We start from the raw sequence: 15,848 nt of genomic DNA on the forward strand, positions 1-15,848 counted from the left end.
GATCTGATCGCTGTGTGGGGAGACAAATCTGTTCTATCAGAGCTCCGTTACAGAAGACGAAATGCCAAAGCATTTGAAAAAAATCTCCAGGCTATGATACAGAGTCCACAGCACAGTGCTGTGTGACAAGCATAACGGAAAGCCAAATAATCCAATGGACACTCATGGAGGAAGGGAGGGGGGACTGAGGACTCCAACTATCCCACAGTCCCTGCAGTTTCCGAAAAATATTTGCATTTTTGGTTGAGCTCCCAATGCCTGTAGGGTCAAACGCATTGTCCGGGGTGGTTCAGGGTATATCCCGTCAATTTACTCCCCCTCACCCCCATGAAAGAAAAGGGGGAAAAATTGTTTCTTGACTTTTTTCAATGTCACCGTATGTCTACTGCATGCTGCTGGTAGACACGGTGCTGGGGCACTGAACAGCAGCATCCTCTCCCCTCCCTTTCCCGGTGGCAGACGGGACAGTGCAGTAGGACTGGTAGCCATCCTCATCATCATCCCGTAAGTGCTCCTGGCTGGCCTCAGGTGAGGGTGGCCGGGGGCACCTGGGAAAAAGTAGGAATTACTCCCGGTTATTCCCGGCAGATGGTACAGAATGGCTGGTAACCGTCCTCATCATAGCAACTGGGGGCTGAACTCCATCAGCCCCCCTTTTCATGTCTAAAGAAAAGATTCTCTATTGCCTGGGCTATCATAACAGCGGGATACTGGGCTCCTCACCCCCCCACCATTTAATGTCCTGCCTGGACTATCATAGCAGCTGGAGGCTTCCTCCCCCTCATTTTATCTCACTAAAAAGTCAGTGTTTCTTATTCCTGCATTCTTTATTACTTCATCACACAAATGGGGGGACCCTGCAACGGTAGTCCAGAAGGGTTGGGGGCGGAGGGAAGCAACAGGTGGGGTTGTTGCAGGGGCACCCCCTAGAATGGCATGCAGCTCATCATTTCTGTGGGATCTGATATGGAGCAGCTGTGCTCTCTGCTTCTCTGGTACACTGGTTCTCTAGTACACTTGCCCCATATTCTTGGCAGGACTGACTCTATTTTTAGATACAACATATAGGAGGGAATGTCCTGGGGAGTCATTCCCGTTTTTGTCTTTGCGCCCCCGGCCGACCTCAGCGAAGGTCAGCCAGGAGCACCCATGACATCAGCAGATGGTCCAGAACGACTGATAACCATCATCTCATCGCCAATTTACAATGGCACAGCAGACGGTACAGAACGACTGGTAACCGTCTCTGCTACCTTGCAAAGGCAAATGAATGCTGCTGTGTAGCGCTGCAGTACTGCGTCTGTCAGCAGCATCCAGTACACATATGATGACAGTGACAAAAGGCAAAACGGGCTCCATCGTTGCCATGCTATGGCATCTGCCAGTGCAATCCAGGGAAAAAAGGTGCGAAATAATTGTCTGCCGTTGCTTTCACGGAGGAAGGAACGAGTGATGACATTTACCCAGAATCACCCACGACACTGTTTTTGAACCATCATGCATTGGGATCTCAACCCAAAATTCCAATGGGCGGGGGCGACTGCGGGAACTATGGGATAGCTACAAGATAGCTACCCACAGTGCAACGCTCCGGAAATCGACGCTAACCTCGGTACATGGACGCACACCACCGAATTATTGTGCTTTGTGTGGCTGCATGCACTCGACTTTATACAATCTGTTTTACAAAACCGGTTTATGTAAAATTGGAATAATTCTGTAGTGTAGACGTACCCTCAGAATTGGAAAGCAGTGCTCAGGGTTTAGAAACTTTGGTAAGGAACAATCAATGCTGATAGGAAAAGCCAACAAATAGGAAGCATAGCTGCTTCTTTAAAAGGAACCTCCATGGTCTTCTTGAAATGGGACAAACAGTGTCTTATCCATCTGGTGTGTCTGTAAAGATATGTGCCTATTAGAGTAGAAACTGTAAGTCTGAAGAAGGGCTGCTTTAATTACCAGCTAGTAGAAAACATAAAAGGAAAATACAGATTTTTCTTCTTCAGGGTTTTCCTCAGTAGTGGCATTTGTTGGAAGATTATGCTTGTGTTGTCCTCCAGGTCTGTATTAGCTATTAGGGAAGATTGTAAGACATTTGGAAGGAGCAAGGTTATCAGTTCTGTCTCCTTTTATCAAACTAGATTCTACAGTCTCCCTGGCCTCCTCGAGTCTGATTAAGGTAGAGACTGGGTGAAAGCAAATTGGTTATGATTCACCCAGACAAGATGGGTGTATTAATGTTTAGAGGAATGCATTTAGAAGAATAAGCCGAAGTGGTGTCTGCATCATTGATTGGCCTGCTTTTTCTCATAATGCTGTGCAGCATTAAAGGAGTATTGTGTCCATTGTTCCTCCTAGGGTATTTGGTAGCAGTAGGGGCCTATCATGCCTTTCTTCTACAGCTCACCAGAAGCCTATGATCATTTTTCACTAATATGGACATTAGTTATCCACATCTTTATCCCCTCTGTGCTAGACTAAAGTAATGTCGTGTTCCTATACCTGCTCTTGAAGACTGCCAAGAAGCTCCAGCTGGTGCGTAATGCAATTTCCTGCCTCCGTAATGGGGCGCTTCTTTGTGATGACATTGTGTCTGCCCTCCAGTCTCTGCTTTGATACTTCTGTCCACTTTAGGATTCAAGGGGATGAGATGGTGGTGGTAATTTTTAGCCCCTGAAAGATCTGTGTCCAGTTATCTGACGATGACCTCTAATCATCATCAGTTCTGGCCAGAAAGCGCTTGTTGGCAATTCCTGGGACTGAACTCACCAGGACTGACTGCAAGGTGTTATCTCTCAAAGGTCCCTTCTTTTGGAGTGTGACAAGCCGATCCCTGTGATAAATTCCCCTCCTACAGAATCCTTTTGAATGGATTTACAGCAGTGTAACAGAGAGCAAAATTTAATACCTAAATCAATGTGTGTTCAGTATGGCCTGTACCAGTATCCGAGGCCCCAAGAGTTCAGCATCAAACTTTTGTTCTGTACAAGCCACAGCGTGGGCCAGTATTTTAACCTTCTGCTTACACCTTGGGGAATCATTCTCTCCAGTGCAAAGTGGATGTAAAATACTAACAAACCAGCATGGCAACATTTTATTGTGCACTTGTTTTGTACAGCTGTGCAAGTCTACTCCAGGGAAAGGCAGTAAGAAAATAGATCCTATTCAGCATAAAATCCTATTACTGCCTCTGGAATTCTACATGTAGCTTCTACTATCCATAGATGTGACCAGGTTGCCCCTCTTTTTCTGGGCCCATATTAGACCCTGATGTGTCATACTTTCACTCTTCCCTCGTTTTTTTGCCAAGTTACATCTGAATGACTGCAGGATAGGTTTGTTCATATGAGTTAATCTGCTCCTCACAGGATGTAATTTAGAGGGTTAATGACTACAATATAGCAACTGGAGGTAAAGCCATGGTAGGTGTTTAGCTAAATGGGGTGTTAATTGAAGAAGGAGAGTGGGCTTGGTGGATAAGCCATTGGGTTGAGTCTCAGATGACCTGCTTTCTGTATGGCCTTGAGCAGTTCAGATGGCTAACTTGTCATAGCCCTTAGCTGGCCACACAGGACACTAACAGGGCATTAGATCTCTTTCACATCTCTGCTCAGCTTGCAACTCTGGCTGTGGGAAGGGGAGACAGCAGGGAATGGGAGGAGCCAGGTCTCCTCCCTCCCCTGGCACTTGCCAGCCATGCCACACTGGACAGGTGCACAAAGAAAAGTAAACAGCTCCATGGACCATCACAATCTAGCCATTAATCTATGGGGAAAAGGGATACTAATTCTGCACTACTGCCTAGTAGTTTTGAGAGGATATTGACTTCAGCAACAGTAGATACCCTGTTAGCATATTCCCAGAGAATAAGTTTTAATAAACAATTATTGATATTAAAGAGTTCTTGCTAAAACTGGTTGAAAACAGTGTATAGATGTGGCCCAATGGCCTCTTTGCTTTATAGACCAGATGCTGCCTTGCCCTCTACTGTACAGTGGCATTCTTGGATAGCCTAGAGCCCCTACTTCCCTGCATCTGTGCATTGGTAGTCCTTGGATGACCTGTTGGATTTGTCAGCAACTGGCACAAGATGGAGCACCCTTTGAAGTGTTCTGACTTGTGCTGGGAGACTGTCTCAGTGCAGAGCAGGCCAGAATCAAGGAGTCCGAGACGTGGCTTAGAGCTTCCTTTGAACCCCTCATTACCAGCTACTCCAAGAGCTGCTTGCTCTAAGTGGAGGATCTGGTTGGCAAACATAACCACTCCAGTGCACAGTTGTCTGGCATGGTTAGGGCCATTCCTGGTCTAACACACTTTTTTTTTCTTAGCCCTGGTCTACACTATGAGTTTAGGTTGAATTTAGCAGCGTTAGATTGATTTAACCCTGCACCCGTCCACAAGACGAAGCCATTTTTGTCGACTTAAAGGGCTCTTAAAATCAATTTCTGTACTCCTCCCCAATGAGGGTATTAGTGCTGAAATCAACCCTGCTGGGTCGAATTTGGGGTAGTGTGGACACAATTCGATGGTATTGGCCTCTGGGAGCTATCCCACAGTGCTCCATTGTGACTGCTCTGGACACAGGGCCAGCGCTTCCATTTAGGCGACCACTAGGGTGCCAGGATTTGGGAGGGCGGCATTTTGCCATCCTTGGCAGCAATTCGGCAGCGGGGGGTCCTTCCGCGCTCCGGGTCTTCAGCGGCAATTCTGTGGCGGGTCCTTCACTCGCTCCGGGACCCGCCACTGAAGTGCCCCGAAGACCGGGAGCGCGGAAGGACCCCTCCGCCGCAGAATTGCCGCCAATGACCGGGGGCGCAGAAGGACCTCTGCCTTGGGCACCAAAAACCCTGGCGCCGCTCCTGTCTGGACAGCACCCTCAACTCAGATGCATTGGCCAGGTAGACAAGAAAATCCCCGTGAACTTTTGAATTTCATTTCCTGTTTGGCCAGCATGATGAGCTGATCAGCACAGGTGACCATGCAGAGCTCATCAGCACAAGTGACCATGGAGTCCCAGAATCGCAAAAGAGCTCCAGCATGGACTGAATGAGAGGTACTGCATCTGATCGCTGTATGGGGAGATGAATCCGCGCTATCCAAACTCTGTTCCAAAAGACGAAATGCCAGAATATTTGAAAAAATCTCCAAGGGTATGAAGGATAGAGGTTATAACAGGGACCCGCAGCAGTGCCACGTGAAACTAAAGGAGCTCAGGCAAGCCTACCAAAGAACCAGAGAGGCAAACAGCCGCTCCAGGTCAGAGCTCCAGACATCCCACTTCTATGATGAGCTGCATGCCATTCTAGGGGGTGCCCCTACAACTACCCCACCCCTGTGCTTCCCTCCTCCCCCACCCCTCACGGGCTACCTTGGCAGTTATCCCCCCATTTGTGTGATGAATTAATAAAAAATGCATGAATTTGAAACAACAATGACTTTATTGCCTCTGCAAGCAGAGATCAAAGGGGGAAGGAGGGCAGTTGACTTACAGGGAAGTAGAGTGAACCAAGAGGGCAGGTTTTCATCAAGGAGAAACAAACAGAACTTTCACACTGTAGCCTGGCCAGTCATGAAACTGGTTTTCAAAGCTTCTCTGATGCACAGCGTGCCCTGCTGTGCTCTTCTAACTGCCCTGGTGTCTGGCTGTGCATAATCAGCCACCAGGCAATTTTCCTCAACCTCCCACCCTGCTATAAATGCCTCCCCCTTACTCTCACAGATATTGTGGAGCACACAGCAAGCAGTAATAACGATGGGAGTACTGGTTTTGATGAGGTCTAACCAAGTCAGTAAACTGAGCCAGTGAGCATTTAAATGTCCCAAAGGCACATTCTACCCCCATTATGCACTTGCTCGTCTATACTGCTGTCCAGGCTTCATGAGCTGTGGGAGCAAGGGGTAGGCTGGGGTAGGTGCAACCACGCAGTGCTGCCGACTGGGAGAGCAGCCTGAGGCAGAAGCCTCCAGCTGCCACAATATTCCAGGCAGGACTGAATCACCATTAGATGAAACTTAAAGAAGAGAATGACCAGGAGTCATTCCCATTTTTGTCCAGGCACCCCCGACGAACCTAACTGAAGTCGACCAGGAGCATCCACTGGACGACGATGACGGTTAGCAGTCATATTGCACCATCTGCTGTCCGCAAGGCAACGCAGGGGGCTGCTGCTGTGTAGCACTGCAGCACCGCGTCTGCCAGCAGCACCAGTAGACATATGGTGACAGTGAGCTGATTGGGCTTCATTTTTTGCCATGGTATGTCGTCTGCATAGGTAACCCAGGAAAAAAGGCGACAAACGATTTTTTGCTGTTGCTTTCATGGAGAGAGGGAGAAAGGGGGGCCTGACGACATGTACTGAGAACCACCCTTGACAATGTTTTTCTCCATCAGGCATTGGGAGCTCAACCCAGAATTCCAGTGGGCATCGGAGACTGTGGGAACTGTGGGATAGCTACCACAGTGCAATGCTCTGAAAGTTAACGCTAGCCTCGGTACTGTGGATGCACACCGCCGACTTAATGCGCTTAGTGGGGACACACACAATTGACTGTATCAAATTGATTCCTAAAGAATCGACTTCTATTAAATTGACCTAATTTCGTAGTGTAGACGTAGCCTTAGTAGTGAGGATGGAACAATGTAATTATGAAACTGTGACAGGAAACTTTGCTAAAGCCTGTGTTACAAAATGGTGTTAACAGTGGTCGGTCCCTTTAAAATTCTAAGGAATAACAAGATTTTATAAACACGATTATACATATATAATTTTAAAAAACTGCCTGCAACATTTTTCTAAACTATGGACCCTATCCTGCAAGCTTTTCTGCTGACCCCTGTGTGGACTTCACGGCGGGGTCTGTTTAGGCACAAGGGTACACATGAATAGAGTCGCTTGTAGTATGTGGCAAGCACCTTTTTTGTATGTACCACAAAAAATAGTCCACTAGAAAGTTTGCTGCATATCAGAAAACAGTGCCATTTTTTTAGAAACAATGAGGTGATCCACCCAGGAAGTACAACCACAGCCTTCTGTGTGTTCAAAGGTATTCTCAGTGCTTAATTTGTGTCAGGGCTTGCCAGAGCTGAGCCCCAGTACCTCTGGACTTGGCAGTTCAGAGCCCCGGCCTCCCCCTCAGTTATGAAAGTAAAAAAAATTGCTTGCGCCCCGGCACCTCTTTCATTACAAATTAAGCACTCGGAATTCTTGTGTATTTCTATATAATAATATATAGATTTCAGGTTTCAAAGAAAGAAGGAAAGATCAAGGTCTGTGCTTAAAGATTTTTCTTAGGCTGCTGAAGAATAGTTGGGATCTGTTAAGAGAACTGCAGACACCTTATAAAAAACTGAATGGCTTATAGCGTGGAGGCAAAAGATGTTGAACTCCATGGGAAACATTACCTCAGTTCTATTTAAATTTAAAATGGTGCCCATAATTTCCTGCTTTTAGCTGCTAGTTACGCTGAAACCCCATTCTTTCCTCCCAGGGTAGACTGGGAAATGTAAAATACTTTCGTCTTGGAGACTGAGTTGTGTGTGCCTGTCTGTGCAGGCAACCATTTAATTCCCTGCTGTCGTGAACCAGTCAATCAGCTGTCTTCTACAGGACTTTAATGAGGATACTAAACAGCAATTGTGTCCTGTAATTAGGCTGGCTTTGAGGGTTCATAATTAGGCAGATACCTAGTGAAAGAATTAATAAAAGTATAATGGTAAATTAGGGTTTGAGAAAGAGGAGGGTTTGGAAACAAAGAACTTCTCTCTTCTGAAAACAGAAATTACTTAAATAAAATTTGACACCAGAAGAAGCAGGCTCAGCCCTTTTGCAGTTAGGGAAGGAGTGCCACATGTCAGTAAACAATATGTTCTTTCTCTGACTGAGCAGTGGCATTGGTGAGGGCTAGTCTTCCAAAGCTAGAAAGGTGATGTCCACAACACAGAGCCTGGAGCGGGGTTGGGAATCAAAGCAAGGAAAAATTGTAGGTATGTGTGGTCATGGTCCTTCTGGGGGTTGAACTGGTTGTGGAGAACCACTAGAGAAGGAAACTTTACCTAATTTAGAAGTTGGCTCTGTAGTGTTTTGGATAGCCTAATGGAATAGTATTACAGTGCCAGCACAGCAGTTTAGCAAGCCAGCATATTTTCAAAATGGCGCAGGAGATTATAGCCATAATACTTTCAATGACTTTGGGAGTCCTGAATTTCAGAATTCACCCCTCAGTTCTCATGGCTCTAGCTTGACAGGTAAGGAAGAAAGAAAACATTTATCCAGTCCAACTTGTTTTCCAATAACATATCATTTTTAAAAAGATCTTGGAGGGGATGAAAGTATCAACCGTTTGCAGGAGACCTACTAATAGGAAATTAACTCTGAAGAGTTAGCCACAAGCTGAAGTTTGAACTCATAAAGACTAAGTCATCTTAGCAAAGAGTCTTGTGGCACCTTACAGACTAACAGACGTTTTAGAGCATGAGCTTTTGTGGGTGAATATCCACTTCGTCGGATGCATGGTATTCACCCACGAAAGCTCATGCTCCAAAACGTCTGTTAGTCTGTAAGGTGCCTCAAGACTCTTTGCAGCTTGTACAGATCCAGACTAACACAGCTACCCCTCTGATACCTAAGTCATCTTACTTTCTTTTACTGTGGAAAGACCTCTTCACATCTGACTTGTTAGCAGTATCACCTGGTCTCCATATGATACTGTGTACACTACTCTGTTAATTTCAAAAGTTCAGTGAAATTAGCAGGGGAAAAAATAAAAGAAGTCAGAACAATGGATTCAGGGGATGGGGGAGAAGTCAGGCAAGGAACTTGATTGATTCCTGTACAGTGTATGCACATGTAAAAATACATGTTAAAATAATAGTAATGGTCTAACTTAGACTGATATCAATAAAGAAATTCACAGTGAAGTCTGGCACTCTGCCCTTATCTCACTCTTCCGTGCCTGTGCATTGTCCATCTCAGATGAACTGTTAGATCCAAATAGAAACAGATGAGCAGAAGACATTTCATGTGTCCATTTAATTCAGACTCTTAAGCTTAGTGTTATTTACTTTATTTTAAATTTTGAGCCAATATAATGCTCTTGAAAAGTGGAGAAAGATAGCACAAGCGTGAACCAAGAATAGTGCAGACTGCCGTTGGGCAGGTGTCCCCCTTACCCAGTGGTGCCAATAATACATCTCAGCCCTCACCTGCCATCACACACACAGTTTATTTCTTGTTTTCTTTTGGAGATGTGCAAATTGGAATTGAGTTAAGACTATCAAATGCACTTTTTACTTGTGACCAAAATTAGGATTTGGACGTGAAAATCAAGTTATTGTAATAATCACTTTTGTAACTAGTCTTTGGCTCTTAAAGCATGGAACTGTTTTATAAAAAGAGTAAGCAGATCATAGATTTACTGCTGTAATTTCTTGTGCTATACTGAAGTTGAATGCTTTGATATGGTCTTAAAACATGACTGCATAGCTTGAAACAGAGACTCCCGAAAATATAGGTCCAGAAATATTGAGCTATGTGAGAGACCACTGTGTGGTAGTGGTTGATCAATGTAAATGCTATATGTAGCAGTCTTACTATACATACACAACAGACTGCCTCCATCCAGACACTATAATTGTCAGAAGGGATCGAACTTGGAATCACCAAGTTTAACACCAAAACTACATCTCTCTTCCACTTGAGCTAAAACAGTTTCTTTAGCTGCATGTAACTGGGGGCCAAATATGTTTCTCTTATGGCCTGTGGTGTGAGTGTGTAGGAAAAATAGCATGCTGTGTTATTTTGTAGTTCTGGATGTATAGATATAGTCATGTTTCAAATAAATATTAATCCTACTGCATGCCAATGGGTCTTTTAGAATTATCATGATGGCCGCACAATATACAAAGTATAGGCCATGTCTACACTACCAGCTAAATTGGCACTGTTGTGATCAATGCAGTCGTGTCGATTTAGTGGGTCTGGTGAAGACACGCCAAGTCGATGGGAGAGCACTCCCCTGTCGATGTCTGTACTCCACCTCCCTGAGAAGCAGAAACTATGCTCACGGGAAAGCATCTCTGGTCGACATAATGCGATGTAGACACTGATGTAAGTCAACCTAGGTTACGTCGACTTCAGTTACGTAATTTACATGACTGAACTAGCATAACTTAGATTGACTTACAGCATTAGTGTAGACCAGCCCATACTAAAAGCAGTATGGGAAATACTATAGGGAGATGCTATTATCAGTGTGTGGGATGAAAATGGAAAACTTTTCTTCAGTTTACACTGCTAATACCATATTTCTAATCATGAGGATCCCACAAGGATCTGTAAAGAGGTATTTTAGAAAGCTTTTGAAGTCTGTAATTAGGAGCTCAGTTCAGTAGCCCTTTCTCAAACAATACTCCCTTTGATGTACTTGGAATTTTTTTTCTCAGTAAGAGCTGAAAGATTGGGCTCTAATGTGATAGACCAGGAGTTTACAGAATTTGGTTACATGGAAGAGTAATATTAGGAAAGTATTTAATGTATTTTTAGCTTCATTTCATCTCCTACTCCTATCTGCTCTTGCTCTCTCTCAGCTAGAATAATGAAGGACAAAAACTAAGGACTTGGCCTCTGGCCTTTTAAAATTATTACTCTCTTCAGGCCATATCGATGCTATCTATCTAATCAAACTTCAATGCATCCATCACTGTACTTTCCAGACACATCGGATAAATTTTTCCAAAGTATTTGAGTCCCATTTTAAAAAGTGCTCCAGGGCCACATTTTCAAAGGTATTCAGACACCTAGTGGGATTTTCAAAAGCACCAAGGTGCCTAATTCCCACTGATTAGAATGAGAGTTAGGCACCTAGGCACTTTTGAAAATTCCTCTGGGTGCCTAGCTGCATCTTTAGGTGTCTACATACCTTTAAAAAATCTGGCCCTAAGTCACTAAGAAGCTTAAGTCCCATAGAAACTCAGTGGGACTTAGGTTCCTTGCAGACAGATTTTTAGGGTATTTAGACATTTAGATTTTAAAATATGGCCCTTAGTAACTTAGGCTCCTAAGTGACTGTTTTCGAAAACTATTTCCTGTATCTAAAATATTTGTCTAAGACAGAGCGAGCCGGTGGGTGGCTATGGGACACACTTTTGGACTCATCAGGCTTTATTTGCAGCAAAGAGTCCTGTGGCACCTTATAATAACAGACATATTGGAGCATGAGCATGCATCCGATGAAGTGGGTATTCACCCATGAAAGTTCATGCTCCAATACATCTGTTAGTCACAGGACTCTTCTCTGCTTTTACAGATCCAGACTAACACGTCTACCCCTCTGATACAGGCTTTATTTGTTACTTTGAGACATCTTGATTTAAAATAATTGCCTTGAAAACTTGTTGCACAATTTGTCTATGTGCAAACTTATGTATGGAGGAAATAGCACACAGACCCAAAAGAGTAGCCCACAAGCATTGCCTGCTATAGCCATTTGGGTCTGGTGAATCCATATTAGGGATTCAACAGGATGGGGAGAAAAGGGATTGGCTCCTCACAAGAGTCATTCATGGATCTTTGTGAAATGGTTTCCAGACCACATCTGGATTTTATTTTCTACAGCTCAGAAACCAGATCTGAGAACTTTTGCAGCTGCTGTGGTTTAAATAGCCACTTACAATGTTGTCCAATAATATGTCCTTAAGAGGAAAATTCATAATTAATAAAATCCAGCAATGTTTCCCATTGAATTGTGTATCCTCTAAATGAGCTGATAGATCTATGCAAATGCAAAACAGTATCACACACAATCATAAGCAAGAAATGTGGTTCCACCTCCATCTTCAATATATTCATAGCAGATTATTAATGTCTAAGAACTACAGAGGCACCAAAGAGCACCTGGCCATAGAATCATAGAAATGTAGGGTGGAAGGAACCTGGAGAAATCATCTAGTCCTGCCTTCTATGCCAAAGCAGGATCAAGTACACCTAGACCATCCCTGACAGACGTTTGTCCAAACTGTTCTTTAAAAACCTCCAATGATGGGGATTTCACAACCTCTCTTCGAAGCCTGTTCCAGAGCTTAACTTCCCTCATAGTTAGAAAGTTTTTCCTTATATCTAACCAAAATCTCTCTTGTTGCAGATTAAGCCCATTACTTCTTGTCCTTCCTTCAGTGGACAAGGAGAACAATTCATCACAGTCCCCATTATAACAGTCACTAACATATTGGAAAACTGGTATCAGGTCCTCCAGCCCCTCTCAGTCTTCTTTTCCCAAGACTGAACATATCCAGTTTTTTTAAATCTTTCCTCATAGGTCAAGTTTTCTAAACCTTTTATCATTTTTGTTGCTCTCCTCTGAACTCTTTCCAGTTTGTCCACATCTTTACTAAAGTGTGGCATACAGAAATTGGACATAGTACTCCAGCTGAGGCCTCACCAGTGCCACGAATAATGGGACAATTACCTTTGTGTGTCTTACATACAACAGCCCTCTTAATACACCCCAGAATAATATTAACCTTTTTTACAATTGCATCATATTACTGACATCTTCAATTTGTGATCCGCTATAACCCCCAGATCCTTTTCAGTAGTACTACCAGCTAGCCAGTTAATCCCCATTTTGTATTTTGCTTTTAACTTTTCTTTCTTTCTGCCATAGCAGTACGAAACAGAGAACCTGAGCCAAAGCAATGATTAAAAAATATTGTTAATGTTTTTTAACTTCAAAATTTTGACTGACCTTAAAATGTTTTACTTGTTGGTTTTTAGTTCCCAAGATGCCCAGTTTAGTCCTCTGAAAACATAACCTTCAGTCAGACATAAATGCAAACAAGAAGAGCATGACTTGCTGAAGAATTGAGGAAAGAGCACTTGTGTGCACAGCTTTGTTTATGTAAGCAGCTAAATCAAGTCATGCTTTGGATTAGGTTTTTTCTCCCCATTCTCACTTCTTGAAAGATTTACTTAAAAAAAAAAAAGTATTCCTCTCACCTTCTTAGTGCTTTTTTCAATGTATATCGATGTGATACTAAACATTTCATATCGGGTGGCATTTATCCCATGTGCAGAGGCCAGCATGAAGCCTATGCAACAACTAAAGGCCACAAAATAGTCTTTTTATTTTCCCTATACAGAGGTGTGGATTTCACCCACTTAGAAAAAATGTTCAGCTTCATTTAAAATGTCTTGACAGATAAGAAGGTAAACTATATCAAAATGACTGTTGTACCAAATCTCAGAAGTTTATATTGGGATAAACCAGTGGTCAGCAACCTTTCAGAAGTGATGTGCCGAGTCTTCATTTATTCACTCTGATTTAAGGTTTTGCGTGGCAGTAATACATTTTAATGTTTTTAGAAGGTCTCTTTCTGTACGTCTATAATATATAACTAAACTATTGTTGTATGTAAAGTAAATAAGGTTTTTAAAATGTTTAAGAAGCGTCATTTAAAATTAAATTAAAATTCAGAGCCCCCAGGATCGGTGACCAGGACCCGGGCAGTGTGAGTGCCACTGCACCTGTGCCATAGGTTGCCTACCCCTGGGATAAACTATGGAGTATATAATTCATTTATATAGTACTACTGTTTCTTAGATATAATTTTCATACTGTTGCTCATTTAGTTCTGATAGGTGGGGGCCTGTTCCTGCAAACAATCACACATCACACTGAACTTGTTGGGACTATTCATGCAAATAATCTTACTCTCATAAGTATGTGTTTGCAGATTGGGATCTAAATGTATCAGTGTGTGAATATACTGTATTTTCTGATCTTTTAAAAAAACACTTGGACATCACAATTAATTTCTTTCTTTCATGACCCTGGAAAATATGAGATGATCAAAAGGAAATATTATGTTTATTGCATGTCTAACATGCCCCAGTCTAGCAAAATACACTTCAGTGCAAATGCTTTTTTTTCTATTGAAATTTTGTATTGCGAAATGATATATAGTGAATGGAGAAGTTGATAGCAATGAGTATAAGTCAGCAATTATGAAATGCAGACAATTGATAAGGGAAGCTAAAGGTATCAGTGAAAAATCTGTGTCCAGAAAGATTATGGACAATAAGAAGGAAATATTAAATATATCAAGATCAAAAAAAATCCTAACAATGGTATGGGTCCAATACTAGATAAGGATGACAAAATTTGTCTATCACAGGTACCAGCAAACTTCAGCACACGGCCCATCAGTGTAATCCACAGATAAATGGAAGGCCATACATCAAAGAAAATAAAAGAGAAATGGTAACCTAGAATGTAGTGACACTGGAAAGGACTTGGTGGTCACACTAGCTAACCAACCAAACATGAGCTCCCAAGGCAATGTGGTAGGATCATCAAGTAGGAGTAGGGTGGGGTATCACCTCTATATACAGCATTAATGAGGCCATTTACTGGAATAATGTGTCCAGTTCTAGTATTCATACATCAAGAAGGATGTTAAAAAATTGGAAAGCATTCAGAAAAGGGCTACAAGAAAGATGTGAGGTTTGGAAAACATGTGTGATAGTGAGAGAGTTAAAAGTTTCCATTTATCCAAGAGAAGGTTAAAAATATGACTTGATCATGGTCTGCAAGTATCTTCATGGGGAAGACATTTCTGATAGACAGTTCTTTAATCTAGTAGAAAATGGCATAATAAAAGCCTGGGATTGGAAGCTGAAGCTAGACAAATTCAGACTAGAAATAAGATGCAAACTTTTAACGGTGAGTGTAACTAAGCAATGGAACACCTTACCTAGGGATGTGATGGATTCTTCACCACTTGAGATGGCTAAATGAAGACTGGATGTCTTTCTAAAAGATATGCTAGAGCTCAAACAGAAGTTATGGGCTACATGCAGAAATTACTGGGTACGATTCTAAGGCCTGTGTTGTTCAAAAGGTCAGACTAGATTATTATAATGGTCCCTTCTGGCCTTAAAATTTATTACTCACTTCACTCCGATTCCTGGTATGTCTCTGAAGGAAGGTGAAGGAGCTAGATGGTGTGTGGAACATGCTCCTGCCACCAGGGCCAGCTCCAGGCACCAGCTTAGCAAGCAGGTGCTTGGGGTAGCCACTCCGGAGAAGGCTTGGAGCGAAGGACCTCCCACTGAATTGCCGCAGATCGCAATCGCAGCTTTTTTTGGGGTGGGGGGCTGCTTGGGGCGGCCAGACCCCTGGAGCCAGCCCTGCCTGCCACTGCGTTGAATACCATTCCGAGGGCTGAAGACATTTAAAGGGGAGTCAACACCATTCTGAAGATCAAAGGAGAAGTGGCCTGGTGGACCAACCTGCTAACAGCTTCACTTCCAGTGGGCGATCCTGCTAGCTGCCCAACTCCCCCATCTACTCTACTTGTCTGTCAGTGGACTCACTTCTCCCAGTTTTTTCAGCTCATATTTAAAGACTTCCAGTCAGCAGATTGATTCCCCATGCACAGATCTTCCTCCTGTGCTTTCCGTAGCTTGATCCAGAAAGAGATGGTAAAGGATTTATTTTCTTAGCTGTGACAGTGTCCCAGTTTTTAGCACCAGCTGGCAAACTATTCTATTGTGCCCTGAACATAAAGTCAGCAACAGAAATTCCCTTCTCGCCTGCCACTGACATACTTCAAGCAAATGCAAACTTTTAAAATTAAAACAAGGGCAGTTCAGGTTCATGAAGAAAAACCCACTATTGTCTAAAATAGGGGTTGAGAAGAAGAGCGTTATTCCCACATTCAAATCAGCGCTGTGCAAGAAACATGCTGATCCTGGCCAAAAGTCAAGCCCAACAGGGCCCACTTTTTAAAGATTCTGTCTATTAAACAAGCTCAAATTATCATATACTGTAGCTCTTGCTTCTTCAGACTT

General features: G+C 43.1%; 1 protein-coding gene across 2 annotated transcripts in view; it reads left to right on the top strand.

The window, feature by feature from the left end:
- The window catches only part of HECW1 (HECT, C2 and WW domain containing E3 ubiquitin protein ligase 1), a 394,082-nt gene that overhangs the window by 224,833 nt on the left and 153,401 nt on the right, over positions 1 to 15,848 (top strand). The window lies entirely within an intron of this gene.

The sequence above is a fragment of the Gopherus evgoodei genome, chromosome 2 (assembly GCF_007399415.2).
Source record: "Gopherus evgoodei ecotype Sinaloan lineage chromosome 2, rGopEvg1_v1.p, whole genome shotgun sequence".
NCBI classification, from domain to species: Eukaryota; Metazoa; Chordata; order Testudines; family Testudinidae; genus Gopherus; species Gopherus evgoodei.